General features: G+C 43.0%; 3 protein-coding genes across 11 annotated transcripts in view; 1 reads left to right on the forward strand and 2 right to left on the reverse strand.

Annotated features, from left to right (window-relative positions):
* pkma (pyruvate kinase M1/2a) overlaps positions 1–17,428 on the reverse strand; it is a 111,098-nt gene that overhangs the window by 61,416 nt on the left and 32,254 nt on the right. The window lies entirely within an intron of this gene.
* Positions 1–17,428, reverse strand: part of slc12a4 (solute carrier family 12 member 4) — a 194,754-nt gene that overhangs the window by 49,357 nt on the left and 127,969 nt on the right. For both annotated transcript variants that reach the window (XR_007480722.2, XR_007480723.2), the window contains 2 exons: positions 11,919–12,070; positions 5,992–6,062 (listed from right to left, as the gene is read on the reverse strand). The gene's annotated coding sequence lies outside the window, so the exon portion shown is untranslated. The remainder of the gene's footprint in view (positions 1–5,991; positions 6,063–11,918; positions 12,071–17,428) is intronic.
* celf6 (CUGBP Elav-like family member 6) overlaps positions 1–17,428 on the forward strand; it is a 105,103-nt gene that overhangs the window by 14,589 nt on the left and 73,086 nt on the right. The gene's annotated exons all lie outside the window — the stretch shown is intronic.

Consider the following 17,428-nt stretch of genomic DNA (forward strand, 5'->3'; position numbering starts at 1 on the left):
TCTCCACTCAAATCCTACTTAAACCTGCATCGGCAGCTGTCCTTAAAACTCCATTATCTACAATTACTCCAGCATTAGGGAACCGGAGCACTCCTGCCCCCACATAAAAGCGGCCTTACCTAAAAAAAAAAATATATTAAACCTGCCCAAAAGGGATTTTATATATTTTTTTTATTATTTGTAGTACCTGGGCTGCGGGCGCCCCCGCGGCAAAGCTCACTAACAGAGAAAATGCCAGCAGTTGGGATTAGCGCGGTGAGGAGCGGGTATGATCGTGCATACCGAAAATTTCGTACCGAGACCAGCCCGAAACGAGAGACTACGGACAAAAGTTGGATGTATGCCTGTAAATCTGAAAATGGACTCAAGTATGGCCGATTAGCATCTTAAAACTAATTCTATAAAAAAAAAATCATTGTCGAGTAGAATCTAGCATTGTGTGAAAGTGCTTCTTTGGTGGTCAGGTGGTCTGATCTGCTGTGACTGACAGCAAAGGCAGATAAGGTGCAAAGCTGCAAGCAAAGATAGCAGCCAAGATTAGCACCTTGCCCCACATGCCCCCAACCCCCCCACACATAAAGGGGGGGTGTAAATGTCCACAGTGACAGATTGAGACATCAATGCCCAAAGGTCTTTGCTGGCCAACGCAACATGATGCGAGACTTTTTATTATACACGTGTGCTATTGTGCATCAGATCGTTGAGTGGCCGCTATGAGGAGGAGAAGGAGGACGCTCGCTAATGAGCTCATAATCCAAGCGGCTGCCGTTTCCCGGGCAACGCTGCTGCACACTCATGAGTAGCAAACAGATGCGCTCGCTCGTCTAATTCCGTCTACCCCCTCCCAGCATCCCACACAAGCACCACCACCACCACCACCACCCTTCTCACCCTGTTGCTTTCTCCTTCCTGTCAGCGCAGGCCCTCCTGTCAGCTCCAATTCTCGGCTTCCTCTGTCATTCCTAATGTCTCTGTTCACTTTTTCCCCTTTCCCATTCGCCTCTCCTGTGATCACAGAGGCCCCTGAGCTTGCCCTCGTACTTCTTCCAATTTTCTTCCCCCATCAAAACAGACCTCTGGTTGGCCTAATTCACCTTCTTCTTCCTGTATACACTCTTTGTTTTTGCCTAGGCTGGCTCTATCTGTGCAGGGCTGCTGGAGGCATGGATGAAGGCTCACTGGGAGAGCATTATGTGGTCAGGGCCCTGCAGCCTCCTCCTCCTCCTCCTCCCATGCCCTGCACCACTGGAGCTCAACCGGGATTCTGTTTAGTCCTGGCAGCACTGTACTTTTTTTTTTTTTTTTTTAGGGGGAAGAAAACAAAGCTGATTTTAGTAATTGGATTTTTGTCATTGGTGTCAAGGAAGTCAGTTAAAGTGATCTTTGGATGTTGGGGGATAAGTAAAAGACAAAATTTAGGCTGGGTTGTTTATTGAAGTTGCTGTGAATCTTAGGTATATTTTTACTCTATTGAGTTTTCTCGCTGTCCTCAGTCTCATTTCTGACAGAATAGTCTCCAAGAAGTCTGCTAAGAAGCAAATGTAGAAGTCGCTCTGACCTAGATTATTAGAGCTAAGCTGCTATCGAACATCGGAACTATGGTGTAAATACAAGTGATGTATTGGTCACAGTGTTCCAGTCAACTAACTGCCCTTCCATTTTTCCTGTTGGCCCGATTGCGCTTTGACCTGTGGAGCAACAGCAAGCAGAGGTTGGACTGAGCCTTAGGTGCCGCGCAGACAATCGACCGCCTTCACAGAACAGACTAGTGGACATGAAAGGAGTTTGATAAACGACCGGCTATTTGGCCTCTAATTGCAGCCCTTTAAAACGTCTCGCCGGTGATTGGAGAGAGCTTTGACTCAAGTTAGCCGGATCAAAGTAAAGAGGGGAAGATTAAAACATGCTGGGGCGTCTGCGCTTCGACTAACGTTGCGTCTTCCACTCGTGACCCCGTGTGGCCTCACCGGCGCCGGGAATGGCCAATATTCCACGCCTCACAGCCAGATAAATCAAAGTCTCTGCGGAAAGCTATCTTATCATGAGTTATGCCAGATCCTGGATCCTGTTGCAGTTAATCATCATTGCTCAACTTCAGTCCCATTATTTCTTAGATGATCTGAATAAATGTAGAAGTATGGCAGGAAACGGAGATGGGCAACGTGAGATCTGTACTACAGAAAACTTTTAAGAACAATCAACATGGATTTAACCCTGGAGAATGAGTGTCATACCCATCGCAATTGACAGAGTTCACCTGTCTCAAGGGTTCTTCAAGTTGGACATGCCTCCTTGTCCCAGATTTGTCATAGAACTTTGAACAATCAACCAAGATTTGAATGGCAGGAACAGTACATTGTTTAAAAAAACTGGCACTGACCCAATGAATTTCCCAAAATTCATCTGTCCAAGTGGTCCATCAGAATGGCACTCTACCAATTGTCTCATATCAAACAATTCCATTCTCTAATTGAACTCATACTGGATTTGAACCAAGTTCTGTTGAAAGACCTTCATACTGGCAACAACAGCAACCACAAGACTAAAGAGCCAAAGCGTGTGAGCCAGATTGCCTACACGGCCATAGCATCCAAGTTAAACTTATTAGATTTAACTTTGATCATATCATTCCCCGAAGCTCTGATATTAGATCAAATGTCAATAAATCCCAATTTGTGCACGTAATTCGTACTGTATATACCGTCGTGGTTTGAATGGAATTTACCCGTGAGCATTCCACACTGTTGCTTTGAAAACATATATAACCGAGAGACAAGGAAAGTATAGGAAGAAACAAAACAATAATAAAGACAAATGACAGTCAAACAAAGGCAACATCACTTTTAGAGTGCTGAGTGTGTGCGTGTTGGCTTGTGATAGAGACAAATGGGGTTAGTTCACAAGGAGCCATTAAGACAACGGAGGGGAGGGCGAGCCCAGTCGGGAGGAGGGAGCCGCCGCCGCCGCCGCTCTGCCTGAGTCTCCCCTGAGTCGTCTCGCAGACCATGTTTAATCGGGCCCGTGAACCTTTGAGGCTGAGGTCACGGCGTAGCGCTCATTAGACCTAAAGGGAACGCCGCGCCGCGACGGACGGGGCACAATCTCCACTCTCTTCATCCATCTTGAAAACACACATAATCACCTCCCACACACCCCTGAACTTTCATCCTATTACTTGCATGTGAACCCAAGGCTACGACAAACACACCTGCGGTATACCTTACACACACACAATGAAGCTGCTTGTGCTTTGTGACTTTGGCTGATCTACTGTACGCACTCTGGCCAAGGGCCAAGCATCTCCAGGAAAGATGAGCCTCTCCATTGATAAAGTGGGCAAGAGGAAATTACTCCATTATGGATGGCACAAGGCCTGTAGGAACAAACAAATACAAGGCTACGATAGGAACGGGAAGACACCATGTCCAAAATGCTCAGACGGCTACAGCTCGTCAAAAAAAAAAACGATAAATTGGACCGCATTTAAAACGATTATCACTCAGCTTCGAACCCAACAGGTAGGTTGATCAAAGTGAGACTGGCGTGTTTGCACAGCACACACACACACTTCCACACGCTTCCTCCAAGTACGGTAAGGAACGGTGAGATTTATTACCATGCAGATGACAGCCCACAGCGCACGCCAAGGAGTTAATTACATGCCAAGATATCAGAGGAGAGACACCAAGAAAGTAGATGTGGCATTGGTAGAGAGAATACAGCAGTGGGGGTGAGTCAGGATGGCTTAGTACCGTCTTCAAATAGATGGAAGAATTTGAGTTTGCGGTTAGTTTATGTCAACAAAGTCTGCTAACTTGCTTACAAATCACAGAATGCTAATAACGCACCATCAGAAGATACTTCGTTTAGGTTCACCAAAGAACTTTTATACTCAGGTTCAGGAGTGAGAGCCGATTATATTTAGACCTGGTGAAGCAGCATGTGGCTCAATACCCTGAGTTACTTTCAAGAAAACCTTTTATGCTCCATTGCAATTGGGAATTTTAACTAGAACAGGGATGTCAAACTCATTTTTGTCCATTTTTGTCAATTTGCAATTTTAGTATTGACACAGAGTCGATTTGTCTTTGCGGGCCAAACATAAATACACCGGGATAAATTTGGCCCACGGGCCAGAATTTGACACCACTGTCCCAGAAGGACAAAACTTTGTGTTCCCAGTCTTCCAAGCTACTCAATTATCAACCCATATAGAGAAAGCTGCAATGTTGAACTAAGTTGAAGTAAGTGGCTGGTTTAGCCACCCTTATTCCGCTATTACTAGGAGGAATGGTTTATCACTGGGTTTGACAGCAAATATCCCAGAGGTGGTCAAGGGAAATAAGTGCATGTGGACAGCAGCAGTTCTCTTATTACATCAAGTATTGAACAATAAGCTTTTTGGCAGACTTTTTATTGGCCTACCGCCACTTCACCAGCTGACCAGTTGCAAATAATAAAATCCCTACACAGTTTATTTGATCCTGTGATGGTGGGTAGGGGGGCGAGAAGTGTCAACACAATGAGACAATATTTCCACTGGGCATGCAGCGGCAAGACAACAGGCAGAGGTGAGATGCATAGTGCAAAAGGAGAAAGTAGTATTTCTCTTATGGGGGAAGAGAAGAACTGCTCCTATAAATCCCGCTCATGACAACTGTGTAAATATTTATGTTCACAAGCCCGGCTGAGACTAACAGCGGAGGACAATGCGACTGGGCAAGCGGGAACGGAGCCCGACGCCGCTCGGCACGTTAACTCAGTATTCATCTTCTTCTTCTTCCCCTTCCACTCTACTTCATGTCGCCTCGTCCCTCCCGTTGCAGACCGCACATGTATATTCATTACTGACCTCCGACTGTCTCGTAAAAGTCATGAGCCCCGAAGGCTGGCTGGGACGCCGCCGCCGCGAAGACCATCACGAGCGCTCGGCAGCGCCGGTGGTGGTTTCACTTCAAGCTATTGTGCGCTGTGAGAAAATGTACAAAAGCGTGGTAATGGATTCTAGAAAAGATTTTCTGGAGCACTCGTTCGTCTTCTTACGGTAGCGCGGTTTGCTTTAGGTAGCATCAAGATATGAAAACAGAGGGACAGTGAAGATTCTGGTCTTACTTAGAAAGATTTAAAATGGCATCCAGCAAATGTTCAAATTGATCACGATGGAGATCGGTTTGGACAAATTCCAAGTTTGTCAAACTACGAGCTCTAAAATTCCGACAAAATGTTTTCAATCAAAATTGCTGACTTTCTTTTATTTCAAGCACGAGTACTTAAAACATTTTTGTAAGTACTAACATGAAAGACGAATGAATTTTGAATGAATGTGTGACATCCAAATAAATTACTCAGGCATTGGAATCTAGATTTGACAATTTTGTATTGATGCTATATCATAACAAAAAATGATACATTGTGATGATGCTATTTATACTGCATATGCAATCCATCATATGAGAATTTGAAACCAATTTGCACATTTCTATCAGGGCGATGGCGTAGCAAATGTGTGTGCGTGCGTCCGTGTGTGTGTTTGTGTGTATGTGTCCAATCGAGTGCAGGGGAGATAAAGGGGACCATTCTGGCCGATGGGAGACAGGAGGTCTAACAAGGATGTATGGCAGCTCCAAGCATCCACCCGAAGACATTGTTTTGTGCTGTCAATCAACTTCAGCACTCTTACTTTTTCTCTCTACACACACATACACACATGCACACACATACTAACACACATGTAATCGTTTTAACATTAACCATTTTCACTCAGGAGTGTACTTACTTTTGTTGTCTGTAGTTTGAACTATAATGACTTTTTTTTTCCTCAGAACTCATCTTCAGTTTTTTTTGGTAAAAAAATCGCAATTTGTAAAGATTTTTTTCATTCCTTTACTCGCCTCCCAGTGTTAGTTAGATGCATATTTTCCACTATTTTGCTGGTCGACCATATTACAAAAACTGGACTCACTTTTACGAGATGAAGTAGAAGCAACTCACCTTGAGTCCACTTTTACAACAATCAGTTTTGACGTTGCTGGATTGAATGGTCCTAGTATTGTCTTTTGCCCCTGAAATGAAAATGGAAAAAAAAAAAGTCAGCCCTTCATGTTGCATTTAACCAGGCATACATATGTGCGTGTTTGTGTGTGTGTGTGTTAGCTCATCGTTATTTAGATCAATTCAGTACAGGAAGCCCAGCAAAGGTCTTATTATCATCTAATTTCTTCGAGCAGTTGATTAATTAGCTGATAATTTGCTTTTCTATTAATAGTGTGCTTGAGTCCAGTCTTATGTTTGATGCACACCCTTCGGCTGCAACGTGAGGTACACACAAGTAGATGGCATTCGAGGTACTTAGTTATTTTTCTGACTTCAGAAGTTATTTAAATGCATTTTAAAGCTAAGATGATAAGTGGCTCTTCTTTCTTAAAGTCACAAATATGTCTTGAATGCATCCGTGACTGGCAGACTATTTATGGCCAAACCATTATAATCCTTGCACAGGCAATCTTTTATTTCATGAGGTCTAAAAAAAAAAAAAAAAAAAAAAGAAAAAGAAAAACCCAGTTTAGATTCATTTGAGTTTTTTTGTGAACACTTGTTGGATTAGTTGTGGAATTGGAAGAGCTGAACAATGCCGCCTCCGCTGCATGCAGCGCATTCTCGCAAGTGCCAACATTATTTGGACAGATGAAATGCACGCGGCACCTAAAGATAGACGTGGCAGTTCTCAATTAACTCGGCACAAAGGCGCAAATGGAAAATCTATTTTGACTCAAGCATGCAAAAGTTAGTCATGTCACAATTGAGCAGCTTCCTGCTGTTTTAAGAGCAGTTTTGGCAGACGTGTTCATTTTAACACATTAAACAAACCGTTTAATGGGGCAAAAAACGTGCAGTACTTGACAGCAGCCAGCAGAGGCACTGTTGACTCATTGTCGGTAAAAAGTTAAACTGTATCCAAGCACCTGGTAACTGATATAGAAAATCATTCAGAACATTCTGAATTAAATTGCCCATTGAATATTATATTATATTTATTTCTATTTAATTTCTAACTCCCAACATTGCATATCATTGGACAGCACCAATATTTGTATTTTCTTATATTCTTTTCCTCTTTCTTTCTCTTGCCACTTTTCAGAGGATGATGTCAGCGGAGAAAGCATTAAATGCATCCCCTCTCATTGGAGATTGAATAAATACATAAATAAAGATTAAGTTACCGCGGTTGAGGTTGGATGACGGGCTGTTTGAATAATTTCAAGCTTCACGTATCCCCCTTGCAGACTTCCATACAAATTCAGTGAACAGCAGTAATAAGGTTTCAGAGCGCTTCCAAGCAACAAACACTCCAATACACAACATTGCACACAAACAATTAGTGTTTATTCAAATACATTTCAGCAACACATACTATAGCCACATGGAACTAAAATTGTATGCAACGTTTGGAGCTTATTTATACCTTTGTGTTTTAAGAGAGATTTTAAAAAATAAGTGACATTTACAGTCTGTTTGCAGACCGCATCTAATCCAAATATCAAGTGGAGGGGTATATTGTAATAGAAGCAGAGTTGTCACAGCATGAAGTTGAAAAGGCAGAAAGCACTCAGCACTCCACACCAGAGGCCACTAAATCAATAAAGGGGCTGATTTGCATCTGCTGTACAAACACGATCCTTCTTGTTGCTGTTTGGGGAGGCTGGCGTGCAACTTGTGCTGCTGGGAACCACCCCATCGTATGACACGATGATAGTATTGACAAATATCACGGAATTGGAGGATTATTACAATGGGACTGATATCTTCTCCTCTGTTTTCTTCTGCTGCTATTGTCCTCATTCAACTGAAGCGTATTTCTGATATTAGGGATTATATTTATTTCATTTTTTTTCCACTGCCATTGACAGATATAGACGTCAACGTTTTTAACGAGGCTGGCAGTGAGTAAATTAATTGTGTGTTATAAATGGGTGGCTAAAAAAATTCTATTTTTGAATGTTGGCTAGCATTAGCTATTTCCTCGGTGATAACAACTTTGGATGAGATCACATTTCCAGTAATGTGTTAAATGCACAGAATGAACATTTAGTGTTTTGGTCATTGCTGGGATTGGCTCCAGCTCACCTGGCACCTTAATGAGGTCTTGGATGGATGGGTAAAATAAGTGGACTGTCAGATGCTTTTATCAATGTGAGGGGACTTACATCAACACCCTGCGGCACTCCATTTTCATTATCACCAATTGGTATGCATGATAGAAAGCAACATATTAGCATTGTAGCCTTTTAGTTGACCTTCATATAACTTATTTTCTGCCTCCACCCACATGGCATGCTTTGGATCATTTCCCTCAGATAGTTTCATCAGAACAGGGATGCTCGATGCAGAGCTCCAACCAGTGGATTTTTTCGGCTGCCGTTCTTAGCTTGAAAATCGGAACCCCCTAGCGTGTTTTGTTGTCTATCCACCCACATACCCTCGCACAACCCCCAAAGCCTATCGCACCCCCTGCCGGGAAAGACTCGCCATGAGTCGTGATGAAACATTTCCCGGCCGAGCAGCCCACGCCTCGTCGCCCTGGCCCGTGTGTCTCTTCCCATTTCCACAAAGCAAGCAGCCGCCGGGTAAACCGAGACAGCACCCCCCACCCCACCCGAGACGAAGCCTCTGTCCTTCCTGCTGTCAGCGTATGAGTCACAGACAAATTTATAGCCGCTTTTGTTCCTTTCCTTATGTGCATGTTTAAGTCTCCAGTGTGCTTCCTCCAATATGCATACTAACCACCAGTGTCTATTTAAAGTGGAGGTGAAGGGCCGTTTCTACTCTAGAAGGCAATTAAAAGATGAGGGAGTCAAAATAGCACTTTAAGGATGTGGAAGCTCAGCTGGCAAATGGACAAATCCACTTCCTGTTCAAGTGTTCGCTGATGACTCCCAATTTTCTCCCAAAATTATACTTGCACTCATTTTGGCATTAAGGGACCCGATTCACTCCCATTCGACCAATCAGAGAGCTGAGCTGCTCGTGGGTACAGAATATTATTTCAGCTACTCAATATAGAGACAGAGAAGAGATCTGCAGAAGTTACAGCTGAACTTTTTCATTTGGTTGAAATAGCTGAGAAATGTTTTTCGTACAAATGTTGACTTCAACTGCGGCATTAGTGTAGATTACGACACAGTCTGACTTGGATACACATTTGTGTCATATCTCCGAACCTCGTTGTAAACTGACTGACCAATGTCATGCTCTTGTAGCTCTCGTAGTACCCGAAAGTGCTGTCCGCATAATTGCTAATCAAGATCAATTCGTTAAAAAATTGCTGTTCAAAAGGGTAAAACATCGAGAGTTCCCTTAAACGGAAACAGTCCACGTTAAAGCGTTTCCTGATGCTAGATTGTCTCTGAGACAAATCGGCCACGGTGGTCTAATACATTTTGAAATAGCACCCTTACTCCGATTTTCAGCTTCCAAATCATACGCTCCCCTTCAACAGTAATAGACAGTTCATGCATGCAGCGCCCACAATCCGCCAAGAGTTATTTCCACATTATGTCGAGGGCATTTTTTCTATCCCAAGCCCGGGAATTAAAACTTCAGCCAGTGGTGAAGGGAGAACGGTTGTGTGAGTGGCAATAATTGAGGGAATATTGCCTGAGTGGAGAAGCGAGCCACGCTTTTTACATGAGGGCCCTGAAAGTCATTTCAGTTTTCTGCCCATTACTTTTTCCCCTTCACCATATTTTTCTTCAGGGGTGGGGGGTTGGGAAGGGATCAAAATGTTGTCAAGTGCTCACTTTGAGAGCCCGAGTGAAGAGAGTAAAAGGAGGGTGATGTGAGTAGGACCCAAGGAATTACCTGGAAAAAGATGAAGGCATGGGGGAAGGGGGGAGTGGGATGGGCAGGATGTATGTCACAAGTACGAATGTTTGTACTGTGTGCCAAAAGCATCTAATCAGAATATCGCCTTCCTGCTTCACTCCGTTCATCCGTCCAACTCTTTCCCATCTCCTACTTCTTGTCTGCCTCCCCCGCAGTTAACTCTGACAGACGGTGAAGGCGGCAGGATAAGCGATTGTCTGGCCCCGAGGAAGCGGTGGCGGCTGCGAGATCGGTGAAGGGGCCGACCGGACAGGGCAGAGACGAGTGGGTTGAGGCGGGAGAGCTGTCGCTACGGTGACGCGACGTGGCGGGCTGTGGGCGAACTTGACATTGCTGTCGGGGGTTTAGTGCTCCATCTTCTAAACTTGGTCCGGTCCGTATTGTGGCTGAAAATAAGTTACCTGGGAACATTCCTGCCAGTAACCCTATGCGGGTCCAATTATAAAAATCAACAAAAATAAATTATAATACAGAAAAAAAATACTCGGTATACTGTAGAGTATATTCACCATCAGCAGTAGTGCCGTACCTGCGGACACATCAGAGGGGTTTATGGGATCTTTATTTCTGATTGCACCCTTGTGAGCTGACAGCGGCATAAATCTCAGCAGTGCTTTAAGCAGAAGCATATGCAGCTATGAAAAAAAAAACTCAGTGAGGTTGTTACAGTAGGGGAGGGGCCTTTTAACTTCCACGCTGTCGAGAGATTGATTTTGCTCAATCTTTAGCGATACCGTGTATTGATATCAAATAGATTCAGTCATGATATATTCTTGGAGCTACTAAAAAGATGGAACCCGGTCGACATAAACAGCATGGTAGAAGTCTTTAAACTATACCGGACAATCTGACTGGTCCTTTGCCTGCGAGTGGTACCCAAGCCCCCCTCGGTTTCCTAATCAACATTGAACAACACTGAGTAAGGCTAACTGGTTCTGGCAGAAGTAATGGCACCACATGGGAGCGGTTCTCCTCACGTTCAATCCAGCAGACCTCCTTCAGCTACTCGCTCTCCTTGGCGGTAGATTGTTGAGAATGTTTGAGGCTAGATTCAATATTCTGTCACGTAGTTGCTTTGTCCCAAACGAGAAAGGTGACTACAGCTCATGAGCCATAATCCATTCCTGCTCATCCAGATTGGAGGACAGTCACGCGTCACAGCGGTGTTTCTTTGGTGGAGCCGATTCTTAACGAGGACTTAGCCTCCCCGCCCGCCGTGGCATCTGCGCTCTCGCCTTCCTGCATGCGTACATCATGTGGACGTCACCGCTCCATCGCAACCTGTTAGGCCGTGCTTAATCCAGCCTGCCGAGACGCGGCGCCTTCTCGACCCTCCGGCCATATGTTCAACGAAAGATCAACTCTGGCAGGAGGCCGACAAGATGTGGTTTCGTGCTTTCTGGATATCACGCCTCTTTCTCCATTTTTTTTTTTAGTCTTACTCGATTAAGACGGTCAGTCATTAGGAGACGGCGTCGTTCTCCCATGAGAAATCCGAGCCGTCGCTAGTGACTCACGAATCACGGCCCAGTTCATAAACCAGAGTTCATCTGGGCATATGGGCATGCTTGACATTACAGATCCCACATGCTGGGCCAGCAGGGCATCCCATAATATGGATTGATCCCATATAGAGGGAAAGTGGAAAGGTGGGGGCTGGATGCGGGGGTCCCACCGGTGAGCTAATCTGGTATACTAGAGAAGGGCTTTGCCCCAGGGGAGGTGGACCGAGCAACTGAGGTGAAAAAGAAATCCGGAAATTTTATGTATGATAAAACATAAACATATTTTCTAAGCCAAATTATGCTGGCACTGTGAAAATCTTCTTTTTTTTTTTTTTTTTTTGGGGGGGGGGGGGGGGGGGGGAATGATTTCCAACCAGTGTGTAATTGTCTGAATGTCATGTGACAACATACGGGACTCTGGGAATAAAATGCAAAATGGTCTCATCTAAATAGTTAGAGAATATTAATTCTGTAATCAGACAGCCAGCAATCAAAACCAAGAATTTTAGCGAGTGTCTCATTGTCATTTACCTTTGCAGGACTGTACTGTTACTTGTAGCCCACTCAGGAAAAAATTGTCCTCTCATTGTCACCGTCATCATCATCATGATCATCATCATCATCATCCAGGTCCCCACTTTGCTTCCCCTTCAAGCTCCATTTTATCTGTTCATCAAGTTACACTGAGAGGAACAAAAGAAGAAGAAAAAAATCTTGACATGATTACTTGCACTGGAAAAAGAGTCAAAAGTGTGCATGTGTGTTACGTGCATGTGTGTGTGTGTGTGTGTGTGCGTGGGAAGATGTGAACATTTTAAAGATAGAAAGGTCAGGATGGTAAATTGCCTCTCAGTACATGAGTCTCACTCGTCCTTTGACTATAATGTGGGGGTTTAATCCGTCCTCCTGCCCTTTGTGCTTACACAGAACAAGAGATTGTAATTCCCCACAAGCTGATTTTTTACTTTTTATTTACTTATTTATTTTATTTAAACGTTCAGTAAATGTTTGTGCGTCCCACCTTGTTTGACACTTATTGAAAATCATTCTTTGGAAAGCGGACAATGTCTCTTGTGAGTCTTTTTTTCTTCAAAGGAAAAAAAAAAGTCAATTTAGGTCAGTGATTCATTTAAAAAAAAAAAAGTTTCATTCAGTCAACCTGCTTTGGGCCAGATAATAATAACATTACGACTTTATTCTTGGAAGAATAATTTCATTCCGCTCATAAAGTATTTTTTGATGCACTTAAGCATGTTTATTTCAGCCAGTTCCTAATGCTCATTTTTGATTTGACAGAAAAGTCTAAAAATATATATGGATATTTATCATTATTGCCGTAAAAGTAGTATACTGTGAGTTCTTCCCAATATTTTATGTTTGCTGCAAGCACTCAGTGACACAATACAACAACAACAATACATTTTCGAAAAGGCGGGCCCGATATACACACAGAATCAACCCTTCACAGTCATACACTAGGATGGACAAGAATTAAACATTTTCAATTCATCGAAAATACATGTTGCTGTAACGTGGACGACTGGACCTGAGATTTAAAATCCAAACCTTGAAGCTGTAAAGCACTGCTAACAAAATATATTGTATGATAGGATATCCCAAACAAATATGCAAGTTCTCTCACCAGAAAAAAAAAAAATTCTGATGTCATTGACTTTGACTATCTTCTATAGAATAATCCTGGATGTCTTTGTCTGCGGATGTCTTTTGTTTCCTCGCTCTCATTCTTCTCTGAAACCGATACAAGCGTCGAGCTTCATTTTCATATAATTGAATTGCACCGCTCCCCATGGTGAGCCGGGATTCAGTTAAGCCGAGAGTCCTCCTCGACTACTGTTACCTCGGCGCCGATTTGGTTACAGCTGTTACCGCGGCAGAGCAGCCTGCCAAAGCCCCGTCTCGGCGGACGCCTCCCCCTAATTGCTGTGTTTATTGGAAATTAAAGATATACCAGTTAATGAAACGCGGCAAACATTAGCGCCGATGGAATGTCATTAATTCGAAGCCGGCTCTCCATCTCTCATGTGACGCTCAGGCGGGGAAGAGGAGGGATGCTGAATATTAGCATGAAAATGATTTGTTTTTGTCTGTGGGAAGGCACTTGAATATTTTTTCATATTTCCAGCATGAATGTAAATAAAGTTGGTGGATGAGCTGCAAGCTCCTCTTTGTTTATGGATAGGATGGGGGGGTATAAAAGGAAGGCCTGCAGAGTGGCGGCATCTGCGCGGCATACGGCATGGACCCCAGTCGCTGCCCCCGCCCCTCCCCTCCCCTAAACACGCATACTGTATAGGCTGGAGTGCCTATATCGTCAACAGCCTGAGTCTCAGGAGATAGCACAAGCTGCCAGCGAGCTGCTGATCGATGTTTACTGTCGGTTTGGCACTCAGTGATGCGCTATAGTGGCTCATTCATTCTTGTCAATGAATATGCAAAGGGATGGTTATTTAAGCGCCAACGTTGGTGCACATTTGAGTACAAAATGTCCAGCCTGGCGAACATGAGATTCTTCCCTAATGGAAAAGTGTAGCGGCAAGTTAAGTTTTTTTGTGCTGCATCTCGTCGGTAAATAGCTGCTGAGGGACCACTGTTGGAGCTCTGCTTCCATTTTTGCAGCCGTTTGTTTCACTGCCACGGCACATGTTCACGTCTCGGTCGAGTGATTCTGTTTAAATGCCATTCAGCTGAGATGTGTAATTCAAAAACAAAATCTGAGGTTGCACCAAAGTTTTTTTTCTTTTTTCAAACTTTCATTTCAACATTTTTTCAGCATAAAACATTGCTGCTATCCTTCAGCACTAGATTTTTTTTACAATTTAATGTTGCCCATCTTTATAGCATACGTGGTTTCTGGAAATAGCGTCTTCATACCAAAATGGCAAATCTTTAAATTCCATATTGCCAAACTTTTTTTGATCATCACATACAAGACATTTTGTTGGCGCATCATTGTTAGTTTTGCGTTTTACAGCAAGTCAGGAAATTAGCGAAAACATTTATTTTTTATTTCTAGTGACATCCATTTGTCGAGTATTCATGCCCCAAGTTTCGTAGAAATCTGAAGGATCCTCGAAATGGCCAAATTGACTTCCTTTGTATTCTATGAATGAATTTTTGAGTGCTTGTTTTTTTTTTTTTTGTTTACCCATAACAGACATGGCTACCAAATTTAATGTTGTTAAATTAAACTGGCTTCAACTGTCAATATAAAAAACAAATATTTATAATAATGCCTAGGTTATTCAAATTTGATATTTGCTATTAAATGGGCAAATTTTCTCATTACATTTGATCTTTTCTCATTACGATAGTTCACTTCCTGAGTGTCATTGGGTTTGGCAATTTAATTTTTTTTTGTGTGTCCTAAAATATCTTTTAAAAGTGTACTTGAATATCTTGTTAAGCACAAGGTTCTTCTCTATTTCTACCACTTCTACTTCTACTACTTTCTTTGCTCCGGAGATGACTGCAGAAGTATCAAAGCTAAGAACATGAAATGAATGCAATGCTTTTTTTTTTTTTCTTTTTACTTTTTTTTGCCGAGTGAATCGTGGCTCCCTTGAGGCCTTGAGCTGAGTGGACACATGAACTCAAGAGACTTCCTCACTGTGCTTCAGCAAACGTGTGAAAAGCTACAGGGAGACTCCTTCTCTTCCATTTTCTTTCTTTTCATGTGGAAGACAAGCAGAAGTTTGTGTAAGGAGAACGAGATCAGAAGACACGTGTCGTGCTATTGGTCTTGAAAGATTTTCGGGGGTTTTTTCTTCACAATTTGATGCTTGGCTGCTAATTACGCTCCCCGTGGAAAGTTATAGTCTCTCTGCGTCTTTAAACTGTAAACACAAGCAAGTCTGCACTTGCATCGCGCTGTTAGTTAGCCTCCCCGTGGTGACGTATGTTTTTTATTCTCATATCACTTTTGTCCTACACGTTTCCTCATGTACGAACAAAACGTTTTTCCTTTCACCTTGAAGCTCAGCTGTTATGAGATTATGAAACGAAAATAAGTCATCCGGCGACCGCCCTTTGGAATCCCTACGATGACGGTGATGACGCCAAACACATTTATCAATACCGTCGGAATTAAACGCCGTCAATTTCATCATCTGACAGCCAGGCGGCCTGAAAATAACAATAATAACAGTGAAATCCAATTTGATAAAGGGATAATTGAATTTGCAAACATCAGAGAAGAGATGTGATCCCAGATTATGTTTTTTTCTTTTTTTAAATGAAGTCTAGAGATATTGGCCATATGTAAATTGGGAAACGTCGAAATGGATACCGCTACATGATTAGGGTCCAGTCATGATGAAGTTCTGTCGCTTTAGATGTGAATGATGTGGGCTGCTGGGTGATGTTAAAATCTGATTAAAGGTAATGAAAAAGTATATGAGCTGGGGGAATGAAGGCTGTCATGACATCTTATGGAGCAAAAGGCTTCACATGTCTTCATCTGGATATTGCTAGCTCCTAGTGTGTCTTTATCCTGTTTAAAGGTCGTCTGGAGAAAAGGAAAAAAAAAAAAACAGCAGTTCATCCCCCCCTTGCTGTTGTAGTCTTTTCACTATCCCGACAGGTGGTCGGTCTACTAGCAGCGTGACCCACTTTTATCATCATGTCCTCATCTGACCTCCAGGCTAGACTGCGAGGGGCACTCGAGGAATATTTGCTTGTTTACCAAAAGCGTCCGTAAACCTTCTTTGTCTTTATTAGAGGTCATCGCAACGACGTGTACGGTATACTTTACGCGATGGGCTGACACTTGGAAGATATTAAATCAACTGCATCTTTTATTGTAATTGAGCCTTTTTTTTTTTTTTTTTTATCAATCGGTGCAAGCCATTTCCTGATAATACAGAGAACCACAGCAGAGCTGGCTTATTTTTCCAACAGAGTGGGCCAACATTATAAAAGCTTTGTGTCCTTTTTCCAGCCTCTAAGCGTACCTTCTACGTCTACTCTCATCTCCTTTAAACACCCATCTCGCATGCCACTTTGTGCTGGACTTTACATAAGGGCTCGAGGTAAAGTATTTTTTTTTTAGAGGAAAAAAGGGAGGATGGGAATCAGTGGGGCTTTGTCACAGCTTTTAGCTGAGTGAGTTTTGTAGATTATTCATGATAAAATTATAGCTTTCAGGTATCCTAGACAAATGAGCTATGTAAAATTACAAAGATTTTTTTTTTTGCCTATGCAAACTAATGTAGGCAGAGCCTGTCAAAAGACTATTTTGAGAACTTGCCATGACAAGACACAGTGAGTCCCGTTCTAGCCATCTGCAGTTTTAATTATTAAATTTTGGTTTTAAGAGAATATCAACCACTCAAAGACTTTCTGGGGAAATTCATTTCTGGTACCTTAGAGATTTTCTTGTCTATTTTAAAAAAAATCTCTAATCTTGACTGAGCGCCTTCATATGATTTGCCTTTCATAAATAATAATAAAAAATGAATATAAACATTTGTTTTCCACTACTGGGAATACTTTGTGTCGGCATGCGGACCATAATCCTCCCACCTTGGTGGAGGTCTGCACTCTGCTGTGTGGCTTTCTATTTGTAACTGTTGAGGCTGTTTGGAATTCACCAAATAGATGCATCTTATCGCGAGCATGTTTCTACCAGGACAAAGAAGCCGCTCCTTGGCAACAGAATCACTTTGTCAACAGTCCGTGCCTACGAGCCTCAGCACCCCCCCCATCTCCTGCTTTTGGAGGGTGATTTTTCAGCCTCCAGGTGTTTACCTGCAGGATACACATTCCTCTTGAGGAGCACATGAGTGTCACATACGCCAGCTGTGGGCAGACACATCGCTCAGTGATATCGAGGGAGGGAGGCGAGCTGGGCCAAACAAACAAGTGAATGGAGGGCAACGCCGCTTTTATTATGCACCCGCCAAAAGCTTCGACTCATTATGTATGCGGCCGTCCCAGAGCAAGCATCCATATCCGGAAAGCGATCCCCGCAGTGGCTCTGATCACATTTTTCCAAGTCCAAGGTCAAAAAGAAATTTGGAAGG

The sequence above is a fragment of the Syngnathus scovelli genome, chromosome 4 (genome assembly GCF_024217435.2).
Source record: "Syngnathus scovelli strain Florida chromosome 4, RoL_Ssco_1.2, whole genome shotgun sequence".
NCBI classification, from domain to species: domain Eukaryota; kingdom Metazoa; phylum Chordata; class Actinopteri; order Syngnathiformes; family Syngnathidae; genus Syngnathus; species Syngnathus scovelli.